The following is a 26,172-nucleotide window of genomic DNA, read 5'->3' as shown; positions in this document are numbered from 1 at the left end:
CCTGTAATTATTTGTTCAGTTTTCTTTTGTTTTTTGCTTTTGTTTTTCTTTTTTCAAGACAGAGTGTCTCTGTGTAGCTTTGGCTGTCCTAGACTCGCTTTTGTAGACTAGGCTGGCCTCTAACTCACCCTGATCTGTCTGCCTCTGCCTCCTGAGTGCTGGGATTAAAGGCGTGCACCACCATGTCCAGCTTGTTCAGTTTTCTTATAATACGCGTGGAGGGCAGGTTTCCCTCTGTCTTTTTTATTGCCTGCTTTTCTTCCTTTCCATCCTAGCAACATGATGTTTAGAATAGAGCAGTGCTCACTAAATGTTTATTGAAAAAAAAAAACAGTGAGTTTCTATGTGGATATATATATATATATATATATATATATATATATATATATTTTTAATAACATCTTTGAGTTCAAATCCTGACTCTTAGTGAGTTTGGGTTGTTATAATAAAGATTTAGTGGCTTGTAAACAAGTTCCTCCCAGTTCTGGAATCTGGAAGTCTGAGAGCAGATTACCAGTGACAGCCAGGCTCTGGACATGTCCATTTGGGGTACAAGTGGCCATTTTCTTCTCGCAGTCTCACAGTGTGAGGAGGAGGTCAGGAACACTTAGGCTCCTTTTTTAAGGGTATTGACTGGACAGAAAGATGTGTCAGCAGTTAAGAGCACTTGCAGAGGAACCAGGTTCCTTTCCAGCCGCCACGTGGCAGCTTGCAACAACTCCAGTTCCAGGGATCTGATGCCTTCTTCTACCTCACCCACATGGCTTTACAGTTGGCCTGAGTGGGAAGGCAGGAAGTGAAGAAATGACAGGCACATGTAACATGGAGCCGCACCACCAACTGGGAAGCAGCATGTTTATTATATACAGCACAAAGGAGGAGACCGGTAGGGGAGCAGTCTGAGGTTGGACTCATGGGCACGAGGAAGCTGTACTAGGTACTTCCTGTGTGTACTGGTCTTACTAAAGAACAACCTTCGGCCTGTCAACATCCACATTTAGAACACGGGGAAAGCTTTGCCCATTCCCACGGGTCTGAGGCTTTGGTGTCTTGGACATGGCTGTGCTGGTGTCAACAATACACATTCACTCAGGACTTCATCCGCTCCTGACTCTTTTCTGGCTTCCGGGGGCACCAGGCGCACACATAAGTAAATCTTTATGGATAGTGTACTGGTTAGTTAATGTTTGACAACTTGACACAAACCTGGACATACCTGGGAAGAGAGAATCTCAGGTGAGGAACTGTCTCCATCAGACGGCTCTGTGTGCATGCTCTTGGAACATACTCTTAATTACTGATGGATGTGGGTGTGTCCAGCCCACTGTGGGTGGTGCCACGCCTGGGCAGAGAGTCCTAGGTTGTATAAGAGAACAAGCCGAGCAACATGCCGGTGGGTAAACATCTGACTCATTGTACTAATTCCACCACTTATCTAATGAGCCGGGGCAAACTGTTTACTCCTATGGCTCAGTTTCCCCTGCTGCAAAATAAAGTAGCACCTACCTTATAATGGTGTTGTGATTATAAAAATGATGTAAAAAGAAAAGTGTAAGGTGTACTAAGCACAGTGTTTCACAGGTCCTGAGTTCATAAAAGTCTTGGCTATTACAAGTTTTATTTGGATCCCTTGTCCTTAGGTCTAATATGTTTGTCATCGTCCTCCTATTTTTCTTCCTCTGGCTTTATATATGATGCTAACATCTTAGAATTCTCTATCCATGCCATACATTATCCTCTGTGATGTTTGTTTGTTTGCTTGTTTTTCCAGCTTGACACAAGAGAGGATCATCTGGAAAGAGGGAACCTCAACTGGGAAAATGGCTCTATTTTTGTGGGGGCATTTTCTTGATTAATGACAGGTAGGGTGTGGAGAGGGGGCAGCCCATACTGGGCAGTGCCACCCCTGGTCAGGTGGCCCTGGATTGTATGTGAAAAGCAACCTGAGGAGCTATGGAGAGCAAGCCATTAAGCAACGTTTCCTCTACAGCCTCTGCTTCGGTTCCTGCCTTAAATTCCTGACTTCTCATTGTTGACCTATGACCCAAGAGTTGGAAGCTGAAATAAACTCTTTCTGCTCCAAGTTGGGTTTGGGGCAATGTTTATCACAGCAATAGAAAGAAAATCAAGACACCTGCCAAACTTTTAAACGCACTTTTATGTGCACTTTTTCCTTTTATTTACACTGATCTTTACTCGGGCCTTATTTTTTTTTCCACATTTGCCTCTTCTAAAGTGCATTCTAACAGCAGGCCTGTCTGGTCATTTTTACTTGCATCACACTGTCAGACCAATGGGACTCAAACAGTTACGTCATGTTATTTTCTATCTGGTGGTCTCTGCATCCACATAGCCTTATTCATTCAATGAAAAGTATTTTGCTATTTTTTTTTTTTAGCATAATCTAGATTGGAAACCCAGCCTCCTAATGTACATCTACTTTAGCTTCAGTCTGTACACTCTAGACATATACCAGGAATGTCAAACTTTCAAACACACAATTCATGTTTCTGGGACTTGAAGTCACATCCATATTTCAAATTCAGTCTCTTTTGGAAGATAAGGTCCATAATTGGGGTGAAGAAAGAGGTGAAAGCAGACCACGTGGATATAACTCGACATGGTAAAAGATGCAGTGTCTTCAAAGAGGTGAAGGAGAGGGGAACATCCCATGAGAGGATTATAATAAAAGGCTTCCAGTAGAAAGTGTACTCGAGAGCTTTTCTCCAACCACACCCTCTGTTTTCTGTTATTTTCCTCTCTTGCTTCTGCTGTTAGACCCAATTTTCACATCCATAGGGGGTTCAAGTTCTTAGAACCTGCTTATCCAAGTTCACCACTCAAGAACAAACAAATAAACAAAAAACAAACAAAAAACAAAAACAAAACAAAAACAAAAAACCAAAACCAAACAAAAAACGAAACAAAAAAACCAAATGAGCTGGGCAGTGATGGCACACACCTTTAATTCCATCACTCGGGAGGCAGAGGCAGGCAGATCACTGTGAGTTCAAAGCCAGCCTGGTCTACAAAGCGAGTCCAGGACAGCCAAGGCTACACAGAGAAATCCTGTCTTGAAAAACAAAAACAAAACAAAACAACCAGACAAACAAAAAACAAAACACTAAGTTCACTACTCCTTACAACTTGATTCCCCCCCCTGCCCCCCCCCATCTAACCCCAAGGCCAGGCTGATCTACTTCATTCAACCTCAATCTATGCATTGAACACCAACTTTGTGCTGCGCTCTTTCCTAGAAACTGGAGTGACAGCAGTGAGTAGAACTGGTTGTCTCTGCTCTCCCGGGACCAGCGTCTTCACACTGTAGGCTTTTGTTCACTTTTCTGTGCTCTCAGCTGGTATCATGATGGTCTCCATTGACCATTGTGCCTATCAGCGTCCACATTCGCAGCACTCAAAATTTCCCCTCCCTAAACCACTCTCCTAAACTGTGACTCATTTAAACGGCTTCTTCCCCACCTAGCTATCCACTTAGATGTTATCACAGCTTGTGTTCTCCTGGGAGGCAGAGCCGGAGGCAAAAGCCTCCACACTATTTTCTTAGAGAGCAGAGTCTCAGGAAGTAGTTTGAGGAAAGGAGAGGTCAAAATGCAGTCAAAGGCATGCTGACAGCATGCTCCCTCCACCTCAATAATGTAAACACACTTCTATTTTGTGTGGGTGGATGTCCAATTCTTTCAAGATGTGCCACCTGGACACAAGGCAGAGTGCTATTGGGTCTGCTGCCCGAGGTCAATTGTCTAGAAACAGTAAGACAGTAGCCAAAAGCCCCACAGAAGCCGCAAGCCATAGCCAATGGCTACGAGACTTCAAATTCAGTCTGTTCAAAACAGAATGACTGTTCCCATCAGAAAGCGTCAGCTTTTCCTATCTTAACCAGTGAGGTTAAAATGTTGGCCCAATACATAGAGCCCTTCTTTGCTCCACATCTATTCCAGCAGCAAACTTCATCGGCACCTTAAAATATATCCCCAGACTGACCCTTCCCTAGTACAAGTGAGCCTGCTTCATACCAACCTTCATCTCTTTCCTGGATTCTTACAAAGCATCTTTAAGAAAGCTGCATGTCACCTATTACATTCTGCTTTTGGCACTCTGGACTGTTCCATTACTCAAAAGGCCAACACTGTCCCATCCTTCAGATCTTTCCACCGAGCAGTTCTCTGAAGTTCTTACTGAGGCTTTTCTAGTACAACTTAAAATTGCAATTTGATGCTCCATGTACCCTCACATTGGTTTTCTGGAATCCCTTTGCTTTGTTTTCCCTCCCCCGCCCCCATAAGATCTGACTTCAAACATACTATTTAATTTGTTGTGTTTTATGTTTAATGTTGAGTAGTACCCTGCTAAAGTTCTAAAAGCCAATATCTGAGGCCATTCCCTGACACAACAAATACTCTATATGTTGTCAAACAAGTCTAAAGTCATCTCTTTTGAGTCTATACTCTTACAATCAAAACAAAGTGGTGTAAGAGATTTTTCTCCTTATTAAGTCAGATGTAAGTCCTAATCTAACAAATGAAATCCTAAATATTTTTCTTGAAGAGGCTCAACATCATTTGTGGCCGGAATGTCTTCACTACTGAATAGTAAGTCAGATAGTCCACTGTTGCCTCTTATAGGTACAGTGCCTTAGTTACTTTTTTTTATTGTTGTGAAGAGACACCATGACTAAGGCAACTTAGAAGAGAAAGTATTTAATTTTGGGCTCACAGTTGCAGAGAGTAACAGTAGAGTCTACCATCGTCATGACAAAGAACACGGCAGCAGGCAGGTAGGTATGGTGCCAGAGCAGTGAGCAGAGACAGCGTGACCACGGAAAGGAAACTCTTATCAACAAAACGGAACAAAACCAGACCCATTTAGCTGGGGCTGGCTTATGGTTTCCAGAGGTTTGGTCCGTTATCATCATGGTGGAGATGACAGTAGCAGACAAAGTGCTAGAGAAGGAGCTGAGAGTTTCACATCTGGGTCCACAGACAGGAGGAAGAGAGAGACACACACTGGGCCTGAGCTGAGAGTTTTACATCCGAGTCCACAGGCAGGAGGAAGAGAGAGACACACTGGGCCGGGCTCGGCCTGTTGAAACCTCACAGCCCACCTCCACTGACAGACTTCCTCCAACAAGGCCACCTAATGCTTTTCAAATAGAGCCATTCCATTATGACTAAGTGTTTAAATATTTGAGCCTATGGGGGCCATTCTTATTCAAGCCACCACAGAGAACATACATGTTGACACAACAACTGTGAGAGAGAGAGCGAGGGAGAGAGAGAGAGAGAGAGAGAGAGAGAGAGGAGAGAGTAAGAATCAGAGGTAACCCCCCCCTCCCAGAGAATCAACAGCCCTTGATATCTACCGCCCCTTAAAGCTCCAGTACTACTTTTCTGTTCTTTACAGTGAATTTGTTCCAAATCCTTTTTCTGGAGTTAAATCTTCAACCAGTTTGGAATTCTACTGAAACTGCTCTCTAGTTCAGAACCCAGTAGCCAGTTCCCAGTATGCTTCACCTATCAGTCATAGGTCAGCTTGTCACAGTTGCTCCCTTGCTCCTTCCTGAATAATTTCTTTCTTTCTTTTTTTTTTAAGATTTACTGATTTATTATTATGTATACAATGTTCTACCTGCATGTACAACTGTAGGCCAGAGAAGGGCATCAGATCACATTACAGATGGTTGTGGGTCACCATGTGGTTGTTGGGATCTGAACTCAGGACCTTTGGAAGAGCAGGTGGCCCTCTTAACCACTGAGCCACCTCTCCAACCCCCTGAATAATTTCTTTACGTAACTCACAAACACGTTTTACTCTCCTGCTTTAACTCCTATACTATACTACTATTCTTAATTTCCTTTACATCTTGACCAATTAATACTAGAGGAGCTCCTAAGTCTCTGCCTTGAACTGCTTCCAGTCTGTTTCTACATTCCCTGAGTGCTCTCAAGCCTATGACTTCAACCCTTACAGCTCCCCCACCTGAAGTCCAGACTTAATATCCAGTTTTTCAACACTTCTTTCTGGGATGTTTAATGGACTCACCCATTTTACTATATCCTAAGCAAATTCATTATAGCCTAAGCTAAATTGCTGACCTCAAGATCTTTTCTACTTAACCACCTCCACTATCTCTGTTACTAGCAACCCCCATTGTTTATTGTTGAGGTTAATTTAGCAGCTGTTTTTTTCCCCCAGGGCTTCACATGTCTTAAGCAAGTGCTCTACCATTGAGTCACACCCCTACCACCTCAGTCTTCCATACCCTCTCGCAGTTCTCTCTTCACAATAGATGACCATCTCTACTGAAGCCTGTTGCTCCAGGCCACTGTTACATTTACAAAGATCTTACCAGTCACTCTGAACCTATATTCTATCTTCAACACAGCAACCAGGATGGCTATGCTAAAACAAAAGCGTGAGCTGTTGTGGTGGTTTGAATAGGTATGACCCACATAGATTTATGAATGCTTGGCCCATAGGGAGTGGTACTATTAAGGAGGTGTGGCCTTGTTGGAGGAGGTGTGGTCTTGTTGGAGGCTTTGAGGTCTTATATATGCTCAAGCTATGCCCGGTATGAGGCACAGTCTCTCTGTGCTGATTTCAGATCAAGATGTATAACTCTCAGCTCCTCCAGCACCATGCCAGCCTGGACACTGGCATGCTTCCCACCATGATGATAATGGATGAAACCCCTGAAACTGTATGCAGGCCAGACCCAATTAAATGTTTGCCTTTATAACAGTTGCCGTGGTCATTGTGTCTCTTGACAGCCATGAAAGCCTAACTAGAGAGCTTAGAGAGCTGGCAAGATGGCTCGGTGGGTAAAGTTAAAGTGCCATAGAAGCCTGGCTGTCTGAGCTTGATCCTCAGAAACCATACAAATATGGATGGAGCAAACTAACTCTTCAAAGTTGTTCTCTGATTTCTGCATGGGTACCTGACATTCCCCTATCATTAATAAATAAATTTGAAACATACACATGCTATACCATGGCAGTTTAAAAGTTCCTAGCAGCTTCCCTCTGCACCAATAGTCAAAGCCAACACTCTTACATTTGGTCCTCCAAGACCTTACTATCTCTAGCTCTTCCTGCCCAGCTATTCTTCACTCAGTTGCAAAGGTCTAGTGACTCCTAGGTCTTTCCTATGGACTTTGCACATGTTCCTGTTTCTGATTGCTCAGGCAGTTCTGTGCCTTCCTTGCCTCTTAAATGCTTCCATTCACAGAAAGACTATATACTAACTAGTCACATACACTGTTTGTCTCAGTCACAGTGTTCCACTGCTGTGAAGAAGCACATGAGCAAGCCGGGTGTGGGTGGTGCATGCCTTTAATCCTAGCATTCAGGAGGCAGAGGTAGGCAGATCTCTGTGAGTTCGAGGCCAGCCTAGACTACAAAGAGGCCAGACCAACTTAGGCTACACAGAGAGACCCTGTCTTGAAAAACCAAAAAGAAGAAGAAGAAGAAGAAGAAGAAGAAGAAGAAGAAGAAGAAGAAGAAGAAGAAGAAGAAGAAACACACGAGCACGGCAACTCTTATAAAGGAAAACATTTTATTGGGGCTGGCTTACAGGTTCAGAGGCAGAAAACATGGCAGCACAGAGGCAGACATGGTACTGGAGAAGAGCAGAGTTCTACATCTGGACCCTCAGGCAGCGAGAAAAGAGAGGGAGGGAAGGGACTGGGGGGAGGGGAAAGGGCCAGCCTGATCTAGAAAGTGAGTCCAAGGCAGCCAAGGAAGTCTACACAAAGAAACCTGTCTCAAAAACAAAAACAAACAAACAAACAAAACCCTGGTTAATTCTCTGAGCATATTGCTGGCTAAACCAATGCATGAACTTGTCCCTCCCCCCTACACTCTGCATGTCCCTTGGCCCCACCAAGGAGATGATTGTGTGCTGTTCACCCAATCAGGGGCATCATCATATGTTGTGGTCATTTGTGTTCATTTTCTTTTGACCTTGGCTAGGTCTGTAAGCTGTTTAATTAACAGTGTTGTCTCTATCCTCAGGTTTTGTGATCGGCTTCTGCTCTACCTGAGACCCTGGCCCTTACAGTCTATAAGGAGGTAACTCTTGCCTATTACTTTCTCCCACCTCAACCCCGCCCCCACCCTTCTCCTCAGTTATCCATTCCTGATAGAGCACTGATGACAGAGAGAGAGAGAGAGAGAGAGAGAGAGAGAGAGAGAGAGAGAGAGAGAGAGAGACGGCACTCAAGCATAACTTGGTGACTAGAAGGCAACTGCCTCATCAAAAGCCATCCATGCCCAGTGTGGCTGACAGCTCAGGAAAGCTGCATTCCCAAAGCAGCCTCAGGCACCTCCCCCATGCCTGTACACTGCTTATATAACCTTGGATAGCAGCCTTTGGAATTTTAGAATTTTTTTTTCTTTAGTTTCTCTAGCTTTATATGTTTCCTTGGCCTTTTGGGTCTTATGAGCGTCTCACCCCCCCCTCCCCCCACAGAGGACGCAATAGCTATGCAACACCTGCTTTTCTTGTCCTCATCCTAGCATGGCTTCCTGGTATTCTATATGTTCCTTGAATTGTTGTTTATTGTTTTCATTCTCCAGGACAGGCACTACCCTGCCTTCTGTACTTTATCCTTAATATCCAAAAGAGTGGCTGACACACAGCCACATAGCTGATACTCAGATACTTGTTGAATGAATGCAGATGAGATTGTGACTTTAACCTTCTGGCTATTTGGTGCACACACCACATCTCCCTCAGATATCACGTCTGGGTGCATCTCTATTTTCTGTATTGCAGCCAGAATCCTGTTGGCTCCACCATGGTGTTGCCTTCTTCAGGACCCGGTTTTGACACGGCTGGTTATAAGTAGCAGCTTTTTTTTTTTTTCTATTCCATAAAACGTGAACGATAGGACCTGACTGAAGCATCTTGGCCTTCTCGCATTCAGAGTGAGGACTGCAGAAGGGATCAGCCAGGTTCTGCTTGCTTTGTCGTATTATGTCAAATATTATTTCAGATGGGAACATCCCGGTGCTGTTGCCGGGCTCCACTCTTTCTACAACTGAAAACAAAGGCCTAAGTAAAGCCAAAGGGTCCGTTATCCTCCTTGAGAACTCTTAAAAGGCCAGTGGTTGGCAATTAAAAACAGTAATAGTAACAAAAAAATTTACTGAAGGTTTCCTTTGTGCCAGCTACTGCTCCCGACGCTTTTGAATGTATTATCAAGTTTACTTGCCATAACAACAGAGCGAAAGAAAATATTGATGTTGGGAGGACTTTACAGGTGAGGGACCTGAAGTCATAGAGGACATATGCCTGGATCCTTAGAGCTGGCGAGTGGCAGTCTGTCTGCAGAGTCTATACATCTCCCCTGTGTGCCCCAAGTCCTGCCTGTGAAACACAGCAGGATGGGGGGAAGGGAAGCTGGCTTTCAAAAGCAAGCAAAGTAATCCCATGGCTTGGAGGAACCATAGCAACTGAAAGGCAGTCTCCTTGGGTGAGGCCTGTTGCGCTTTCCCTGCTTGGTGCTAGAATCGGGTGAAAGACCTCCAAGAGACTCTGTTACTTCTCCTAGCAAAGAAGTCGGCTCCTTGAAACCTTCTTGTCAAGCTCTTCCTCCGTCTTGGCTACAGGAGCCCCTGCTTTTTAGCTGAATTCTGAGAGATGTTGGTGACAATGAGGTCCCTACCTAAAATCCCTCCCCTGGCCCCATGCCAAGGGCAGTTTACTTCAGGTTAGATACCTGAATTCTATTCCCAATGAAGCCCCTGTCACAGTTATTATTTTTTTTTTTTAAGGCAAGGTTTCTCTGTATAATCTTGGCTGTCCTGGACTCGCTTTGTAGACCAGGCTGGCCTCGAACTCACAGCGAGCCACCTGCCTCTGCCTCCCTAGTGCTGGGATTAAAGGCCTGCGCCACCACGCCCGGCCCACAGTTACTTTTTATGACTTGTCTACTGTCTAGTAACACTAAGCCCTGTGTGAGCCGACAGTGCACCTGTTTATTCACAATATCCTTGGCGCCCAGCACAGTACTGGCACGCAGAAAGAGTTCAGCAAATTCATTTTGAAAGAATGGAAGGGGTGTTTCTATAGAATGTCTGCAATCATACGTCTATGCTTCCGCTTTCTGTAGCTAGACCCGTCCAGCCTTTAAGAAATAGTGAAGATGTTTTCCTTTAGGCTGCCCTCCAGCACTGGCTTTTCACATTGTGGCCCTCATTGCCAATGACGTTGATCTTCAATTTCCTCTGCTGTATCATGAGACTACTGAATAGCATTGTACGTACAAGATCTAACTGTGAGTTTGAGAATTAAGATCTGAGTTTAGAACTTGCAGCTATAAATTGCCTTTCTGGAAAAAAAAAGATTTTAAAAATAATTTATGCACATATGGGTGTTTTTTTTCCCCCCTGCATGTGTGTGCATGGACTGCACGTGTGCCCGGTGCTGGTGAACCCCAAAAGAGGGCACAGGAGTTACAGGAATGCCTGGAATTACAGGCAGCTATGAACCGACATGTGCTTTTGTAGAGTCCTCTGCAAGACCACAAGTGTGCTCTTATCCATTGAGCTGTCTCTCTAGGCTTCAAGTCATCTCTCTCTCTCTCTTTCTCTCTCTCTCTCTCTCTCTCTCTCTCTCTCTCTCTCTCTCTCTCTCTTTTAATGTATTTTTCTTTTTTGCCTGACTCTTTCCATCTTTTAACATCCTTGTCTACTAGTGCACAGCACCAAACTACTAAGTGATGCACAGTTTACTTTTTTCATAATCTTTATACGCACTTCTTTTAATAACATGTTTCATGTCCCCTTATCTCTTTTTTCATCTTTGCTCATGCTCTTCTCGTTTTTTACTATTAGCATCTTTCCCAAGCACTAGTGGGGTTTATTAAAAAAGCATTTCTGGGGACCAGTCATAACTGCATGAATGGCTTGAGGACTTTATTAAGACTGGGTTATTTTTGTTAGGATGTCTATGCTCTTAGTATATCTATATTAAAATAGATATGTGGGAAACGTCTCCGTGACTGGAATCAGGACATAAACTGTTTGGGCTCCTGGTCAAGCAAAGTGACCGATCACATGCATTTGCTCTGCTTTTTCCTGACACGCCAGGGTAAAGGAATGAGAGATCCTGTGTGAGGCAGAGCAATAGTCTCCCCGGAGAGACTGTTGTACAACCCCAAGGTTTCAAAATACTCAGACTGAGTTGGGTGTGGTGGCGCATGCCTTTAATCTCAGCACTTGGGAAGCAGAGGCAGGTGGATCCACTGTGAGTTCGAGGCCAGCCTGGTCTACAAATTGAGTTCCAGGACAGAGAAACCCTGTCTCGAAAAGCAGAACAAAACAAAAGCCTCAGACTGTCCATGGAGATACCAAAGAAAGAAGCTGCAGAGCTCCACAGGGAGTTTGGGTATCGCTAATCACTTCTACAGTCCTCAACGCAGCCAGGAGACAAAGATCCTAAAGGTGGCAGCAGCATCATATAAACACATGCCCAAGAGTACCGGGTCCCAGTGCCCCAGGGTGTAGCTGACTATTAATGGATATGTATGTGCTGTCTGCTGGGCCTTATCTCTCTGCTTACTCCACTTCCGTCAAAGGAGACAGTTGCCCTCCTCCCACACCAGTTTGCTCAACCATCTACGGAACACTTTCCAAGGACAAGGTCACTGTGACTGCCTCAGACAATGACACAGGACTGGAATGTTTCTCATAGATGACCATGTCCTAATTGCCGAGATTTCTAAATAGTTATTTTATCTGGTAGAAAGGCTTTTTGCAGATATGATTAAGTAAGGAATCTGAGATAGGAGATTCTCCTGGGACCTGTGCCTCAGGGATCACAGCGATCCTGATAAAGGAAAAGAGAAGTGGGAGACTTAGTCAGAGAGGAGAGACCAGAATTTGCTCTTCTGCTGGCATTGGAGATGGAGGAAGAGGCTATGAGCTAAGAAATTCATATAGCTTCCAAGGGCCAGAAAAGCCCTTGCTTCATTTCAGTAAATACTGGGTGACACGGATAAAGCCTGAGAGAAAGCAACAAAACCCCAGCGAGCCGTTCCAGAAAGACAAGACCCTCTCGCTTGCTTTGTGTGGATGGCTGCCAGCCTTGGGTACGCGACTGCAGGCTTCGGAAGGAGAACAGCATGGTCACAGGCAGAGTGCATATAGGAGTATAAAACAGTTAGACCTGGTATCAGTATCTACAGTGTCTTGTAGAATTTCCAAAAGATGGGCAGACACGCCACTACCACCTTGTTTTTTTTTTTTGTTTTGTTTTTGTTTTTGCCAGAGTGAGATGGATCTTGAACTCCAACCCTCTAGGACTATAACCAATAAGCATGTTTTGTTTTAAGTCAGTAAGTTTGTGTTAACTAGTCCATTAGCTAACTGTCCATTAGAAAATAATGCCATCCCCACCCCCATTAGCATGGAGGCAGGAAAGGAAACAAGAGCAGCCGAGATCATTTCTCATGTTTGGAAGAGAGGAAGTGGATGGAGGAAACCCAACTGACCCCCGGCACACTAGGAAGCCCGTGCCTGAGCTTGTGGAAGGAACTGGAAGCTACACCTTCTTCAAAACTATTCCCAGGACTGCAGAGATGGGTCAGAGGTTAAGAGTGCCATCGAAACCATCCCCAGATTCAGGAAAAGAGTGCGCAAAGACAGCTGCAGAGCATTCATATGAAAGTTATGAATTGGCTAATAAAATGTTGATGGGTGGACATACCGTCACCTCCTGTCATGAGAAAGGCAGAAGAAGGCTCTTCCCACTGAGGTTTCTGCTCACTTTCCCCAATTACCCTCGGTGATCTCCAGTTGCAAAGTCCTGGTCATGTATATGGGTCTTTACTCAGTCATTTTAGTGTCTTTTTTAAAATTCATTTTAAATTTTGTTTATTTTTATGTGCGTGAGTTTTGTACCTGTCTGTATGGAAGGGTGGTATGTGTATTTAGTGCCAATGGAGGCTGGAAGAGGGGGCTTCAGATCCCCTGAAACTAGAGTTAGAGATGGTTGTGAATCACCATGTGAGTGCTGGGGACTGAACCCTGGCCCTTTGCAAGAGGACAAGTGTTCTTAACCACTAAACAATCTCTCCAGCCCAATCTTACTTTTTCCCCCAAAAAAGATTTATTTATTTTTAAGTGTGTGTGTGTGTGTGTGTGTGTGTGTGTGTGTGTGTGTGTGTGTGCACGAGATACCTGTAGAAGCCAGAAGAGGGTGTTAGACACCCCCCCCCCCAGAGCTGGAATTTCTAATAGAAGCATTAGGAAATAGGAGAAAATAGTCAGTGATTTTGAGGGTGCAGAGATATTACAAGTCCAACATTTTGTTACTTTCAGACAATGAGGTCTTGCTCATCATAACTTCCCTTTCAAGAAGCTACTAGCAGCTTTGCAGCACCAAAGCAGGGAGTAAATTGAGAAGAAAACAGGGTCGAATCTGTCACCTGAAGCTATTATGTAGTACCAGATTTCACATGACTTGTGTTGCAGGTTTATTTCTTCCCCAATATGTCTGCCATGTAGGTACTTCTCTTCTTTGTTGTTATCGTAATGGAGTCCAGGCCAGCGGAGCTTGTCTGAGACATTTTGTGGTGAAAGGAAAAGAGAGAAATTTTATAATCTCTCTCTCTCTCTCTCTCTCTCTCTCTCTCTCTCTCTCTCTCTCTCTCTCACCCCCTGTCTGTTTTTCTTTTTTTTTCTTTTTCTCTTTTTGTTTTTTGCTTTTTAGAGACAGGGTCACTCTGTGTAGCCTTGGCTGTCCTGGACTCACTCTGTAGATCAGGCTGGCCTCACAGTGATTCACCTGCCTCTGCCTCCCAAGTGCTGGGATTAAAGGTGTGCACCACCATGCTTGGCCCCCCCTCTCTCTGTTTTTCAAGACAGGGTTTCTCTGTGTAGCCTTGGCTGTCCTGGACTCGCTTTTGTAGACCAGGCTGACCTCAAACTCATAGAGATCTGCCTGCCTCTGCCTCCCTGAGTGCTGAGATTATAGGCTTGTACCGCTGTGTCTGGTTTATAATCTGTCTCTTAAATTTATACTCAGAATTGACACATCATTGGCTAAAGTAAATCACATGGTCACTTCTGAGTTTCACTAGGCAAGGGCACAAAAAGCATAGAGAAGTCTGATATCATGGGAAGAGAAAATGTAATTCACTTGAATAGAGAAATGACAATTATTTTGAAAGATATTAAATCAATCTCAAAGGCAGTTCTTGCACAGAAAAGAGAAAGAAATGTCCAGGACATCTGTGTAACAGATGTGTGGAGTGGAAAGTGAGAGAGCTCAGAGGTGAAGTGCTCCTGTCTACAACCCTGCTGGCAGGCATGGCTCCCACCCGGGTGCCTTTCCGGTGGGCATGGGAAGACAGGGAAGGGTGAGGCAGGAGACTGCCATTTCCCAATTACCTTTCCTTATCGTTAAATACGTTGTCACCTTACTAGCATCATAATACAGCTGTTGGAGGCATGCTTCTTCTCCTCCACCCTGTCCCTTTGCCAAGGCACCTGAGAGGAAAGCAGAGAAAGTGGTACTGTTTTCTAAGAAGCCGCGAGCAAACAGGGTTAGTGACCCCGAGATGTTGAATTTTGCACCAATACCAGGTTTAACTGTTTTATACTCCTATAGGCACTCTGCCTATGACCATGCTGTTCTCCTTCTGAAGCCTGTAGTCGCGTGCCCAAGGCTGGCAGCCATCCACACAAAGCAAGTGAGAGGGTCTTGTCTTTCTGGAATGGCTCGCTGGGGTGTTTTGCTTTCTCTCAGGCTTTATCCGTGTCACCCAGTATTTACTGAAATGAAGCAGAGAGTTCAGTCCACACCGATTGTCACTTGGATTGGAGAAGTGCCACTTCACTTTGACGGGAGTAAAAGGCGATGAATCACGGGAGGTATTTCAGAAGCTCCAGAGGATATCTCAGAATAGTTGAGATTTCTTTCAGGACCTGAATAAAACTGACTGAATCGGTCAGGAACTCAGCCCTAACACGGGAGCTTGTACGCTTCCAGATTCAACTGTCCTGTGCTGGGTTTTGTTGTCATGAGAGATGTCTTGGTTACACTGGAAAACAGATCATGGCAGATTCATGCATGCCCTAGCAGGAATCCTGATGGGGCAAGCCCAGGTGTGGGATACATACCAAGTAAGGAAGGCACAGCCTGTCTCTGCACTTGAAATGGTAGCAGCGTGCTTAGGCTGCAATGTTGAGTTCCCGTGTTTCCTCTAATTAATCAAATTGAGGCATCTAACCTATGTTTCTTGGGACTTTCTTGGGTTTCCACCAGCAGCATCTACAATCCGGGTAAAGGAGACGATCACTGTACTGAAAACTCCTCCCACCAAGACTCGCTTCCGCCTCACCCTCACGTTCACAGGGCTTTAAGACACGTTTCTCTTTTGTGTGTAATGATGACAGGAAGGAAGAGATACGCCTTTAATTGTTAATGTTTTGGAACTTCATTTCCTTTGATAAGAAGACTCTGAAGCATTATATCTCTACTGTGACTCCCTCTTTCTCCATCTTTGTGAAGCTACAACGGACAAATAAAAAATTGTGGATACTTACAGAGCGGACAGTGATGTTTTGATGTATGTGAATTGATCCAATAAGCTGTTAGCATTTTCATCGCCAAACATTCTCTCTCACTTTTTTAAATTTGTGGTGAAAAAAGTTAAGATTCACTCTGTAGTGTATGATACATTATTATTAACCCTCCTAGAGCTGAAAGCACGTGTTTCTAATCTGTCCACTTTCCTATAAGTGAGAGGAAGAACCCCTACTAACAGTCTTGAGCACAAATGTCCCCTTTCTGTGCAGATTTTTCTTAGCAAAACATCTACCTAATAGAGTTTTCTTTAAATATTCTACTATTTGATATACTCTTTAAAAGGCAGCTTGTCCAAGATGGCAGTGACTTGGTGAGTGTGTTTGTATGCGCTGTGTAAACTACAATGTCTCTTCTTGTAGGAAGTATTTTTTTTTTAAGAATCATTTATTTATGTATATGAGTGCTCTTCCTTCATGTACACCTGCACGCCAGAAGAGGGCATCAGATCCTGTTACAGATGGTTGTGAGCTGGGGATTGCTGGGAATTGAAGTCAAGACCCCTGGAAGAACAACCAATGCTCGTAAGCACAGAGCCACCTCTTCAGCCCCCAGGAAATGTTCTCTCTCTCTCTCTCTCTCTCTCTCTCTCTCTCTCTCTCTCTCTCTCTCTCTCCCTCTCTCTCTCCCTCTGTTTTTCCAGACAGGGTTTCTCTATGAAGCCTTGGCTGTCCTGGAGCTTGCTCTATAGGCCAGGTTGGCCTCAAACTTACAGGGATCCACCTGCCTCTGCATCCTGAGTGCTGGGATTAAAGGCATGTGACACCACTGCCTGGCTATAAATGTTTTAAAAATTCTGTTCCATTATCACAAGCCATTGGTTGGAGCAGATAGATCCTGAGGTCTGAAGTCCCTTTAAGATAAGATAAGATAAGAGACCCTTTGGCACATAGGCTCTCAAATATGAATGAAGGTGGTGAACAGAGTCTCCCAAACACATCTATGACCTTTCGATGTGAACTATTCATGAACCAAACCTGCAAACACGTTACTGTCTAATGCTCTGTAAATGTTTCTGTCTCCCATCTAGTCTACGGCACTGTATTAAGCCTTTCGGTTTTTAGCTGATGTTTTGAGCTGGACCAGTAGAATGCCTTTGTAACTGTGTGTCAGAAATTCTTGTGTTTTTCACATGAAGCTGGAACTGAACCTTCTTCAGAACTTTTATATAACCTGGTCTACCATCTTTAGTTCAAGATGAAACAAATACCATATGCTCTCCTGGCCTACATCATACAAAATGAGGAAAGCTACAGCTGAAACACTCGCAAAGTGGGTCGCTACAGCGAGGGATTCTTACTGGAAAGATCCTGTCTTAGTTATAGTTTCTACTGCAGGGACAAACCACCATGACCAAAAGCAACTTGGGGAGGAAAGGGCTTAGTGGACTTACACTGCCACACTGTAGTCCGTTGCTGAAGGAAGTCAGGGCAGGAACTCAAACGAGGCAGGAACTTGGAGGGAGGAGCTGATGCAGAGGCCATGGAGGGGAGCTGCTTAGGGCTTGCTCCTCATGGCTTGCTCAGCATGAATTCTTATAGAACCCAGGACCGCCAGGCCAGAGATGGCACCACCCACCATAGCCTGGGCCTTTCCCATCAATGACTAATTAAGAAAATGCTCTACAGGCTTGTCCACAGCCCAATCTTACAGAGGCGTTTTCTCAATCATGGTTTCCTCCTCTCAGATGACCCTAGCCTATGTCAAGCTGATACAATCTAGCCAGCAAAGAACCATAATATATGGTGAAGCCAAGAGTTTAAAACACACCCTTCTCTTTCCCTCAGGGCTTTCCTTGTCCTTTCCGTGTCAGAACTTGCTGTGTCACAGACGCAGGGCACATGTCGTGTGCTGTGCACTCGGCTACCCATTCGTGCACTTGTTTAACCTATAATCTATGAGCACCTCACAACCAGGAGCAAAGTTTTATTCACCCTTTTAGCCTCAATACTCCCTTTGACCCTACTATAGCCTTTCCATGTTTATTGGCCTGAGCAGAGGGAAGGAAAACCACTGGACACAGGAGAGGCTGACCTGAGCAGAGAGAGCATCCAGATGTGGGGTGACAGATGTAAAAGGCAGGGACGGCTCTCACTCAGGATTTTGCCCTCAGATTTCTGAAAGGCAAGGAATTACAAGGATATCTCAGTTTCACGTGTAGAAGAATTTTAATCCAGAACATGGCTGCTCTGGCAAGAGATCACATCCAAAGATCCAGTGGATCTTTTGTTCCCAGGAACAAAAAAAAAGCAGAGCTCTGAGTTAAAGGGCAGCGTGATATAGAGCAATTTTTAGGTAAAGAAAAGTTTAGGTCTAGGCGTGGTGCTACGTGTCTTTAATCCTAGCCCTCAGGAAACAGAGGTTTGAAGATTTCTGAGTTCTAGTCAGTTCTGTTCAGGCTGTTCAGTTGAGTCAGCGAGTTCAGAGGCAGTTCAGTGGAGTCGAGTTGGTGGCTGTTCATTTCATGGAATCCAGAGGCAGTTTCACAGAGACAGGTTGAAGATGGAACAAGGTAAACACGGGTAAAGACAGAATGAGTCAGAGAACGAGAAGGAGCCAGAAGAGTAGAACAGATTGCTAAAGTTAGTATGAGGCCAAGCAGAGCAATTCAGAGGCCAAGAGAGTAGCCAAATTGAATCAGTCAGCTAGGAGAGGAGTTTGAGCCAGAACAGCTGAGTTGAACCAGCCAGCTAGAGTCCAGAAAGAGGTAGAAAGGGTGATCTTATTAAACAGGAAGTTTCAGAGGCTGAAAAACACTCTAGGCCTAGATAAGATTGTATGGATCCTAGAAGCTTCCATGACTAGGCCTAGGTTAGAAGAAAGAGGCAATAAACCTCGGGGCGACAATTGCATTAGGTGAATAAAGAAACTCTTAACTTTAGTGAGCTGCGCCTACTTTATTGTGCTTTGAAGATCCCCTGTCCCAACCCTCTCAAGTCAAAGGCCTGTGGCAATGCTGTGTGGAGCAAACATACCAGAGTCATCTTTCCACCAGCCTCCTTTTTGACTCTGGGTCAAATTTTGGTAATTCTCACAGTATTTCGAACTATTTGATTATTATTGTATCTGTTAGGATGAGCTACAGCTAGGGATCTTTGACGTGAACATCAGAGTTGTTTTGGGGTGTCATGAACCTTACTAATATTGGTCAACTAAACCAATAAACATTGTGTTCAGACTGTCTCAAAGATTAGCTGTTCCTCCATCTCCCCCTCTCCTCCAGCCTCCCTAGGCCCTGAGAGGCAACGACATTGAAATCACACCAGTTAGTAGTCCTCTGATGCCCTGTCAGTGTCCTAGGGAAAGGAAGAGTCATGCATCTCTCGCTTTAAATCAAAACCTAGGAATCATCAAACGTAGGGAGGACAGCCTGTAGAAAAGCCAGGGGAGGTAGAAAGCTAAACTTCTTACACTCAACATCTAAGTACTGGCCCCAACAGAAAAGACTACACAAACACTACAAGAGTAAGATGTCTTACTGATGGTAGCAGCAAAAGTGTGTGCTCGAGTTCAGTTCCCAGCACCCACATCAGACCCCCTCACGACTGTCTGTGAGTGACTGCAGGTCCAGATGGAACTGTACACAGAAGCCCATGCTGTTTTCATGTCTGCTAACACAGCAGCCATTCTGTAGCCGTAAACCAAGGAATACTTTTGATTTCTAGTCTTACTATTTAAGAGTCATATCGAATACATAGACAGTAATTACTCTGACGCATCTAGGCAATAGCAATTGAAAACCTTGTTTACTCATGTAAAATTTTATAAGAGTAAAACAGGCTTGCTGTTTTTTTGCTACTCTTTGTGGTATACAAATATGAAAATAAAAGGCCACAAATCTGCAACTGAGCACACACTCCTCTTATGAAGGAGTAGGAATACCACGGGTATTTCATTTGTACTTATTCATGATGGGTGTATGTATGTCCATATGCACTGTATCTTCTAATATTATGTAGTCAAAACTAACTAGTAGTGTTACAGCTACAAACTGTAGTTCTTACCAGTTCTGATGACTTTTTCAGTGTTAACACAATGGATCAATAAGTTGTGAGGTCTAAAGTAAAGAGGCAATAAAAACAAAAGGGTGAATTTTATTCCATTAACACAAGGAAAATCTTTACAGATGTCTCTGAGGCAGGTGAAACTTCAGGTGAGGAAGTCACTACAGACACATTGGAAATAGCAGCAGAAGTAAAGAACCTGAAATTGGAACTTGATTGCTGCGATCTCCTGATAAAATTTAGGTGGATAGGTTGTTTCTTATGGACGAGCAAAGAAACCAGTCTCAGGAGATTTACCTCAAGAAGTTTACTCTGGCGGAAGATGGTGAGAATAATGTTGAAATGACAACACACTTGAATATTACATAACCTCAGTTGGGAAAGCAGTGACAGGCTTTGACAATATTGGCTCTTATTTTGAAAAAGAAGTATGTGGTTAAAGTTACATGTTTACATATAATATATAATATAAATATATAAAGTAAATATGCTTTTATCCTACACACACACATACACACACACACACACACACAGGTGTGGTGCCACTCTCCCACAATTCCATATGGACAGGACAATCAGGGCTTCAAAGTTGCACTTAGTTATTGCTCAGTTCAAGGCTAGCCTGTATTATTTGAAAACCTGTGTCAACACATAAACAACCTCACAGGTGCTGGGCATGGTGGTGCACGCTTTTAATCCCAGCACTCTGGAGGCAGAGACAGGCAGATCGCTGTGAGTTTGAGGCCAGCATGGTTTACAAAGTGAGTCCAGGACAGCCAACGCTAAGACAGAGAGACCCTGTCTCGAAAAACCAAACCAACTAACCAACCAAAACAAAAAAATAAACAAACAAAAAATCCCCAGAGAAATAGTTTGTGAAAGGAAGAATTAATATTGTTCGGACTTTACTGATGCCTTACTTGAAGAAATTTCTGTATCCACCCAACTTTCAGCAAGCTTCAACATCCAGGTAAAACTGTCTACCAGCAAAAAGATTACAGCTCGCCAAAGACTCTGCTGATGATTAGCGATTTTGTACAATGAACTACTTTAAAATTAAGGCATTATACTAATTACGTGGCTCTCTGTGGGGAAAAGAAAAACCCTGGCCAATGCAACTTAAGTGGGGGAGGTTTATTTTGGCTCTCAGATAGAAGATACAGCCCAGGTCCATAGAAGACGGTATGGATGGCAGCAGGGGCAGAAGGTGGCAGGTTGTATAGCAGCCACAGTCAGGAAGCAGAGAGGTGGGGGTGGGGGGGGTGCAGGTGGGGGCGGGGGCGGGGATGAACGCTGGTGCTCAGCTCATGGTCTGCTTTTTATTCAGTTCAGGGAACAGAACAGTCCACGTTTAGGATGGGTCTTTTCAACTCAGCTAACCTATTCTAGGGAATTTCTCACGGGCATGTCTAATGCTCATTTTAAATCCCATCAGTGAAGATTAACCATCAAAGGCATGTCTGTTACTTATTCTTAGAAACAATGAGTTGAGCCAACTCCTACTTGCACTTGGAAACAAAAACAAAGTATGCAACTTACTTTATGCGATACTAACTTTAAGGAGGTAGTTTCAAACCAAACCTGCAATATATGGTGTATTTTTCTATTAAATAACAACTGATATGTATTTTTTTTTAAAGGACAAAGATCATATAGAACATACAGAAGGCATCTAAATGTTCTCAATGGGGAAAAATGGTGGCAATGACATCACAGTATCGTTTTGAGAGTGAACTGAAAAGACCCATATACTACATCATACAACACTGACCCAGCCGGGCGTGGTGGCGCACGCCTTTAATCTCAGCACTCGGGAGGCAGAGGAGGGCGGATCGCTGTGAGTTCGAGGCCAGCCTGGTCTACAAAGTGAGTCCAGGACAGCCAAGGCTAACACAGAGAGACCCTGTCTCGAAACCACCCCCCCTAAAAAACAACAACAACAAAAAAACAACACTGACCCATTGAAAGTGACAGGGGATAGTGTTACCTTTGCATGCAGGTAAATGGTTATTTCTGTTTCAAGAGAGCGTTAATTGTCTTTTCAACTACGGCATGAGTCCTTGTCACCAAAATAATATTTATTGATAAACTTCTAGAATTTTTTTCCCTGTAGAAATTTAAACCCATAAACTTTATTGTTGTTCAATATATAAAAAAGACAAGTACAGGCAAATCATTTTAGGCAGTTTTGGAAGTTTTTCACATTCAGAGTCTGATTCTACTAAATCACGCTTAGCCTCAGGTTTGCTGGCTTTGGTGCATTTCTTCTCCTTGCACTGTTGCTGTTACACTGGGAGCGTTGGAAAGGAGCGATGAGCACGTCTGAGATGCGCCGCTCTGCTGAACTCAGAATTTTGTTCAGCTCACAGACACCCACTCTCCTTGTGCTTGAGTGCCAATGGAAGGTTGCCAGGCAACCACATTTGTATTCTTTCCTCATGTCCCGTTATTTACATTCTTTAAAAAAATTTTTTTTGAAATTATAATATAATTACAGTATTTCCTGATTCCCTTTCCTCTCTCCAAATCTTCCATCAGTTCAGCCTCATCTTGCTCACTTTCAAATTTATGGCCTTTTCCCCCTTAATTGATAATACGTGTGTGTGTGTGTATGTGTGTGTGTGTGTGCGCGCGCGAGCGTGTGTGTGTTCCTAAATTTATAGATACAACCTGCTCAGTCCATATAATGTCACATTTATGTAAATGTTTTCAGGGCTGACCATTCTTTGCGTTCTTATGTCATTATCTTCTCTCCTCAGTTCAGAAGACCAATGCAGTAGCCTCTCAGAATGAAGTCCCTGCCACTATTCCCGGCTCCTCTCTTTCTCTTACACGCTATATCCCACCCATCCCGGTTCAAAATCCAGAATCTGCCTTCCACTGTTGATACTATTTTGGCCGACGGCAGCAGCATCTCTTACCTATAATTACCCCTTAACAGGTTTTTCTGCTTTTGTTTGGCCATACCGCAATTCTATTCTCAACACAGTGGGCCAGAATAAATCTCAGAACAGTTGGGTCATGGCTTTCCTTTACTCAGACTCCCACTTCCGGCTTCACCGGTCATGGCCCACAGGGCCTGTAATATCAGTGCTGCTCCCTGCTTCCCCTTTCTTCTTCTCTTCCTCAGTTCTCACACCTTTCTCTCCACAGCTACTGGCCTCTTGGGCATTTCAGAGCAGATTCCCACCAGAGGGTCTTTGCTCTCCTTCTTCCTTCTCCCTGGAATTTTTCTTCCAGCACCTGTAGAATTGACTCCTGGCCTAGTTTACTTCCTGTTGCTGTGATTAAGCACCACGGACAGAACCAACTTGGGGAGGAAAGGGTTTATTTCCCTTTATAGCTTACAGTCATTTGCTAAGGGAAGCCAAGGCAGGGACTCAAATGGAGAGAGCTTGAAGCAGACACCACAGGGGACAGCTCTTTGGGTCTGTTCAGCTACCTCTCTTATGTAGCCCGGGCCCACCCTCGTGCCTAGGCATGGCTCTGTCCAAAGTGTGCTGGGCCCTCCAACATTGGTTAGTAATTAAATAAATGCCTCGCAGACACAGGCCAATCTGATCTAGGCAATTCTCCACTTGAGAGTCCTAGGAGGCTCTAGATTTGTGTCAAGTTGACAGCTGAAGTGAACTATGGTATTCCACTCTTTGTCAGTTTTGATACACAAACACATCACTTTAAACAATAACCTTTCTCTTCTTGCTTGTCTACAAGATCTCATATTAATAACACAATATAAAACACAGTTCAGCTTTAAATGCCCCCACTGTCTTTAAAAAGCTCAGCAGCTTAAAAGTTTAAGGTCTCTTTGAAAAATACAAAGTCTCGAGATAGATCTATTCCCAATTTTCTGAGAAACCTCCAGATTGATTTACCAAGTGGTTGTACAAGTGTGCACTCCCGTCAGCAATGGAGGCATGTAACCCTTGCCCCACATCCTCACCAGCATGTGCTGTCACGTGAGTTTTTGATCTTAGCCATTCTGACGGGTGTAAGATGGAATCTCACCATTGTTTTTTATTTGCATTTCCCTGATAACTAAGGATGTTGAACCCAGCTAAACCACTTCTGGGCATATACCCATAAGATGCTCTACAATACCACAAGGACACTTGCTCAGCTGTGTTCATAGCAGCTTTATTCATAATAGCCAGGAATTGGAAACAACCTAGATGTTCCTCAACTGAAGATTGGATAAGAAAATGCGACACAATTACACAACGGAATACTACTCAGCTATTAGAAACAAGGACACCAGGCAATTTGCCGGTAAATGAGTGGAACTTGAAAGTATCATCCTCAGTTAGGAAACTCAGGCCAAGAAAGACATGTGCAGTATATACTTATTTATAAGTAAATATTAGACATAAAGTACAGGAAAACCATGCTACAATCCACAGACCCAAAGAAGCCAAGGAGGGGGCCCAGGAGAAGATGCTGAATCTCACTCAGAACAAGAAATAAAATAGACCTTAGAAATAGATGGAGGGAGGGAATTGGGTGGGAGAGGAGATGGGGGGGTAATGGGGGTGGGGATCAGGTGTGTGGAGAGCAGGGGTCAGGTGACCTGGGAGAGGGTACAGAAATCATTATGGGGTGCATCTTTGGAACAGGGGAGGCTCCCAGGAATCCATGAGGATGACCCTAGCTGAGACTTCTAGAGTAGGGGTTAAGGAGCCTGAAGTGGCTACCTCCTGTAGCCAGGTGGGACTTCCAGTGGAGGGAGGGGGACACCAACCATAAAACCTTAATCCCCAAATTTGTCTTGCCTACAAGAAGTATAGGGTTAAAGATGGAGCAGAGATTGAGGCAATGGCCAACCAATGACTGGCCCAACTTGAGACCCACCCCATGAGCAAGGCCAACCTGTTACTCTAATTGATACTCTGCTATGATGGCAGACAGGAACATAGCATAACTGTCTTCTGAGAGGCTTTATTCAGCAGCTGATGGAAACAGATGCAGAGACCCACAGCCAAACAGTAAGCCAAGCTTAGGAGTTCTGTGGATGAGTGAGAGGAAGGATTGAGGGAGCCATACGGGCCAAGGACACCAGAAGTAGACCTATAGAGTAAACTAACATTGGTCCATGGGGTCTAACAGAGACTGAACCAACAACCAAAGAGCTTGCATGGCCCAGACCTAGACCCCTCTACATATATGTAGCAGATGTGCAGCATGGTCAGCATGTGGGTCCACTAACAACGGGGAGTAGGGGCTATCTCTGAATCTGTTGCCTGCCACTGGATTCCCTTCCCTCTAGCTGGGCCCAGTGGGCGAGGATGAGCTTAGTCCTGCTGTGACTTGAGGGGCACGTGTGGGTTGACACCCCGTGGGGGGCCTCCTCTTCTCTGAGAAAAAGGAAGAGGAATGGGGGGGAGAGGTGGGAGGGCGGGGCTGGGAGGAGAGGAGGGAGAGGGCCGGGATCTGGCTGTAAGGAGATTAAATTAATAAATAAATGAAAAAAAATTCAAAGTCTCTTAACTGGGTTCCTGTAAAATTCAAAATAAGCTGCAGGCATTTTGCAGTGGGGGGGGGGGGAAGGAGTTTATATCTGCTTACAAGTACAGTCCAACATCTAGGGAAGCTAAGGCAGTAACTCAAGGCAGGGGGTTGAGAGGAGAAACCACAGGAATGCTGCTTACTGGCTTGCTTGCCCCGAGCTTGTTCAACTGCCTTTCTCATACAGCCCATGCCCACTTGCCTAAAGACGGCACAGCCTACAACGGAATGGGCCCTCCCACACCTACATTACCCGGTAATTTACAAAGATGCCTGATAGACTACATGACCTCAAGTCAACCTGGTTTAGCCAATCCCTCAGTTGAGGCTGTCTCTTCTTGGGTTACTCTGTTTGTGTCAAGTTGGCAGCTGAAGGTAACTATGATGAGTCTCCTACTTGCTTCTAAACTTTGCTTCCATCTCAAATCTTTCCTGAAGCATACCTTCATCACCTTATTGAAGGTTGCAACCGGGGGTGGGGGTGGTAGGGAGATTGCCTAGTGGGTAGAGTGCTTGCCTGTGCAATCATGAGGCCCTATGTTCAGATCCCCCGCTCCCATGTAAAATCCAGGGGTCACAGCACACACATGGCGCTGTAGAATGGTGAAGACAGGAAGACCTCTACAGTTCACGAGAGAGTATGAAACGGTCCACACAGAGCAAGTGAGAAGGGCTACATATGCTCGGGTCTCGGCTGACCCTTCAAGAATCAAGGAAGGCAGGTAAGAGGGCCATGTAATGCAACAGACTCAGAGATGCAAATGCTTCCCTGCGTCTTGGTCCATTTGGACTATAGCAATGACAAGTAACAACAAAACATCATGAATCGGTTGACTTAAGACTTCACTTCCCACGCTTGTAGAGGCTTCAGGAAGCCCAAAGTCGTGTGCTCCAGATCTCGCATCTGGAGAGTGAATGTTCTCCTCAGGATGTTTCCTGACAAGCAAAGAGAAATTTCTGGGGTCTCTTATAAGAGCACTTACCCATTCACAAGGACCCTGCCTTTATGATCTAGTTACCTCACTACCTTCTCATGCCTTTATATTGGGGGGTA

At 44.4% G+C, this 26,172-nt stretch overlaps 1 long non-coding RNA gene across 1 annotated transcript; it reads left to right on the top strand.

The window, feature by feature from the left end:
* The first annotated feature begins 483 nt into the window (after positions 1 to 483).
* Positions 484 to 9,147, top strand: LOC311596105. Its single transcript, XR_014778711.1, has 3 exons — positions 484 to 1,862; positions 8,031 to 8,087; positions 8,909 to 9,147. It is a non-coding gene; the product is annotated as an uncharacterized lncRNA (long non-coding RNA).
* Positions 9,148 to 26,172: the final 17,025 nt, after the last annotated feature.

Source organism: Acomys minous (genome assembly GCF_964271855.1).
Source record: "Acomys minous genome assembly, chromosome: 4".
NCBI lineage: Eukaryota > Metazoa > Chordata > Mammalia > Rodentia > Muridae > Acomys > Acomys minous.
Note: the sequence above shows the minus strand (reverse complement) of the source record. Positions and strands in the feature narration are given on the sequence as shown.